Below are 5,089 nucleotides of genomic sequence, written 5' to 3' on the forward strand. Positions count from 1 at the left end.
TTTTCACATCTTGACTTAAAAATCTATGTGATTTTGCTATTTCGTCGTAAATCGTTTATCTAAATAAAGGGTAGGCATAGACCGAAGAAGATGATCCTTCTCAATTTCTATTTTTCTAAACTAGCTAAATTGTAATTGTAATAGTAATAGTAATATTAAATTATCTATGAAATTGAAAATTCAGTTAGACATTACAATTATAACAAAATTAAAATTTTCTGTCAGTATCATAATTTTTTTTAAGAAAAAGCTGGAGTTAGGTATCATTGTGTTATGCCACAAAGACATAAAATACTAATACCTTTTTTTACATTTATTTATAGTAATGTTTTAAGGGTGGAATTGAACATCAAAAACGAATCACACTTATTTGGGTTTGTATGCACCACATAATATTTGGACATTATAAAATAGAGCAATGAGTGTCCAAAATGATGATTGTTTTGTTGAAACTATTTTCACGTGCAGAGCACGTGCTAACTGCTTTATTTCATCATTTCTGGAAACTCGACCCTGTTGAATCACGTGGGCCGTGGCCTGCCAGCATATAAAATCGAAATTAAATTAAATTAAATTATATTCGTTTATTCAAGATACTTATATACTTTCGTCAATTCGCTGATGTAAAGTTTTGTTGGGTTCAAGTAAGTGACTACAAAAATATTTAAATCTGATATCTATTTGGCATATTTGAATTTATGCTATACAAATATATAAAAGAAATTGTTCGTAAACAATGGATTATGGATCAGTTTTGTGTGGGAGCATTTCAATCCATACCATTTCCTCTATTTCAATTATTAAAAAAAAATCTTATCAGTTAATCACTACTCGAAAAAAGATTATTGGAGTTTCAGACATAGTGAAATTATGTAAAATGGAGTGGGCTCGGTCAATTATTAAACCGTAGCCCATCTAACCAAAAATAAGAAAGGCAGTAGCAATGAAATGGGCTTAATAAAAGCAAAAACTCAATAATAGCCCAGCCCATATAGTTAAAGCCAGACCATTTAGGGCCCACTTGGGACTTGCATAAATTCAGATGCCCACACTTTTATTTTTATGTCTGCAAGTTTTATTTGTACATTTACTATTGTTTTCATATCTGGAAAAACATGATATGATTAAGTTATAGGCTGTCTTACATTGACGAATCAAATTTGTCGAGGACATTATATGCATTATTCAGTATGTATGAGTGAAATTTATACATTATCATATGCCCAGACCCAAACACATTATTTTGTTATCTACTCAATATGAATACGAATATTTGTAGAGTCCGTAAATACTTATGAAGGATATTTATGCTTTTTCATTCTTTTGGATTTTATTTTCTTCATTTATTTTTTTCGAGTTACACTCATAAAATAAATTAAATTTAAAATTGAGTAGTCAAAAAGTGCATAAGAAAAATAGAGTATCACGTGATAGTCATACGCAACGAGCATACCAAAACACACAATTATATATCCATCAATTATTATGTCCCTCAATATAATGAGTTCTATTGATATTAGCAGAGAAAATCGATCACTTACAACGAATCAAAGAAAATTGAGCTCTAAATGAGGTCCAACATCTTTGATTATCAATAATAGTATGTTACTTATTTCTTTTGGTCGTCATTACTTGCATAATACATCGTTAATCTAGAATCGTGCCTAATTACACTGTGTCTGATAATCCTACCACAAAGTCATTGGAGAATATGGTTAAAAGCATGATCAGTCATTCTAATTCACCAAAATCTATTAAGACCGCAACATAAAACCTACACCGATTATCTACTAAAGCAAATGTCATCACTCTTTCTGAATTATGTATATTTGGGGTTGTTCAGAGAAGGCTCGACCTTTTACACCATAAGACCAGAAACTAGATCTCATGTCAGTAAGTTATGAGTACTTTGTAGATTATTTTGGATGAAATAGGACTTTAAGTTATACAATCCCATATAAAAAAATGTAGTGACTTTTACATCGACACTTGTTACGTTACTTACATCGACACTTGTTAGGTTATTCAATCTATAATTTGGATTCATAGAATTCAGGCATGACAAATTTGACTATTAAATTATCATCATAGAGTTAAATATTGGTTATAACATGCGTATGTTGATTGATCTAACACATCTTGGAGTACAATAAATGATATGTTTTTCTTATAAAGTGGAGTACATTACAATACAATAAGAGATAATCCCTCCGTCCCGGATAATTCATTCCATTTTTCCATTTCGGTTCATCCCACATAATTTGTCTCATTTCACTTTTACCATTTTTAGTAGTGAATTCCATATTCCACTAACCCATTCCTACTCACATTTTATTATAAAACTAATAGATAAAAGTAGGATCCACAGTCCACTAACTTTTTCAACTCACTTTTCATTACATTTCTTAAAACCAGTGTCCGGTCAAAGTGAGACGAATTATCCGGAACGGAGAGAGTAACTAAATATAAATCATAAGTAAAACCCACAACAATTCTTAAAATTTCACCAAACAATATTCCTATTTGGTCAATTGTTATTAGTTGATTAGATGATTAGTCGTTCGAGTATTGGGCCATTTCTTGAAGGAGCCCTTGGAGTACCGAGCCTTAGTCGCACATGCACACCTAGATTCAATGTCCGCGGTCGGAGCCCGGGACTATGACAGATATAGTCCCTAATCATCGAATAACTGCTTTATAGATATAAATCTCTTTCTGAAATAAATATCACATTTAATATTTCATGGTAAATGACTAAATGTAGGTGACCTTCCTATTTAATCGTTGATCCCTTCATAAAAATTCCTTTCTTTTTTATTTTTCATGGAATTATTGCGGATAAGTGGTGTAAGATTTTCTTTTTTCATTGCATATATATAATTCGATACTTATATTGTTTTTTTGCGTCGGAGAGAAGCAATTCTTCACATGAACTAGTAGTAAAAATTTCTTATTAATTTTATCCTCACATTTATGACATCCGTCATGATAAGTTTTAAAGTTCATTGATGAGCATCTATAATGTTAGCTTATATAAGTTGTAGATAACATATAGTAGTACTACTATTATTATTATGCAACCAATAAATAAAAATAAATAAGTGTTGGGAAAATTAGGTAAGTAACAAATAAAGAGCAAAAAGGAAGAAGGGAGAAATAAATTGGTGGGCCCAGGTGGCTGGTGGGGTCCACAAGAATTGCAATCTGACATGTGAGTAAGGGTCGACAGGGGCATGGTTATTAAAATCTGTTGCCTGTTTTAGAAAATCTACATCCTTAATAATATGTCTGCAGTGCCACGTGTCGGGTACTGAGAGGGTCGGAAAGCCATGTGACATGATTTTTGATAAAGAAATTTGCCTTTCTCTCGTGGTTTTGTCGCTAACAAGGAGGAAAACAATTAATTGAGGGGCTAGCCATTGGTGTAGCCCTCATCTATATTTGTTAGTTACGCATATTTAATTTCTTTGGTTACCACACAAAATTACATTATTTTATTTAATTATAAAAAAAACTTCATAATTTGATCAAATTCATAATTAAATAATTAATAATCATATTTATTTTCTTTGTTCATTAGTAATTTTCGTAAAAGTTCTGTTAATTTCAGAATTTAAATAAAATTTTAGATAATTCGTATGCATATATTGGTTTTAAGATATGTCTTCAAGACACTTCAACTTTAATAAGTCATAAATTTAACTTGGATTATTAAGTAAAATAACTGAATTTATTAAATTTGTAATAATTCTAAATTTGAGTTAAAAAGTTGACGAAGTTCAAATTTGAACTACTACTCTAAGTTAAGATATGTATATTTTTATATTTGAATAAAGTTCAAACATGTGAAATTAAATTTATGAATCTAAAACATTGATAAGAAAGTAAAAGATAATCTGTCTAGAAGATCGCTAGAACTTGCTAAGAGTTTGGCCCGGACCCTACTTAGGAAACGGTTGCCCCTCATGTGAGGTATCATGTGACTACTTACAAAATTGTCATAACTATATGAAAGATTTTTTTTTCTATGGTGCTATGTTGCACAAACTTGAAATTCTCATTTATTTGGATATAGAGAAGTTGTGATGGTGACTGTAGTGTGCCCGGGAGCACACTCATTCTGGTATTATTAGTCTAAGATTATATCCATTGCAATTCTTTAAAAGATGACTATTTGAAGTGTTTATATGATTGATAGTATTAGTTTTTTAATAGGATCAAGCTCAAAACTACCATAAGTTGAGCGGGTAGTTAGAATGAAACTTTCTTAGAAAGCATTAGTACTTTCTATATGAATCTGAAAAATATAAAAAAACATATTGAAAAAATTAATGGTATATGAATCATATATATTAGTAGTATTTTAATAAAATATGCATAAAATGAATTAGTGAATTGTGAGATTCTCTATTAAATATATTGTGAATAAAATTAAATAATTAATAAGGGACGGGCTAAAATGGAAAATTGAACATGACGTACGAATGGAGTATTAGTTTTCTAGCATATAAAATTGTCATATTAAAGTGCCTAAATGTAGTATAGTATTCAAATTTAAAGCTACCGATTTCTTTTAGATAATTAGTATATTTAAACTTTAGAGAAATTCAAACGTCGGCGAGCCATTTTAAATACCTACACGAGAACGTCATTACTACTAATCAATGCATTATTTCATGTAAAAGCTCACACTTAATATTTTTGCATTAATTACCGAAGACCCACCAAGACTAAGTTGCCACTTAATTAATTTCAAATCAATTCATGATTTGGAGGTGGTTCCTAATTAATTTGTTTCAATAAATTAAACTAGCACTTTTGATATAAGAACAAGAAAGTCCAAGCCCTAAGTTGATGTGAATTAATTACTTTATTTTGTTTACTTTTTAATTTGTCGGGTAACCGTGAAATAGTATAAATATAGGCATGTCTTCGAAAAATAAATAAGAAATCCTCTCATATACAAATATTAAGAAAAAAAATCGTGATGTGCTTAATATTTTAAATTTCCAAATATTTGTTGGGTACAAACCATCCCACATTGGATGAGGGAAGGAAGTTGTAAGGTATATATAATTCCTGTCCAACC

This window comes from Salvia hispanica, chromosome 6 (assembly GCF_029641045.1).
Source record: "Salvia hispanica isolate PSC_SH4W2 chromosome 6, Shi_PSC_v1, whole genome shotgun sequence".
In the NCBI taxonomy this organism is placed as follows: domain Eukaryota; kingdom Viridiplantae; phylum Streptophyta; class Magnoliopsida; order Lamiales; family Lamiaceae; genus Salvia; species Salvia hispanica.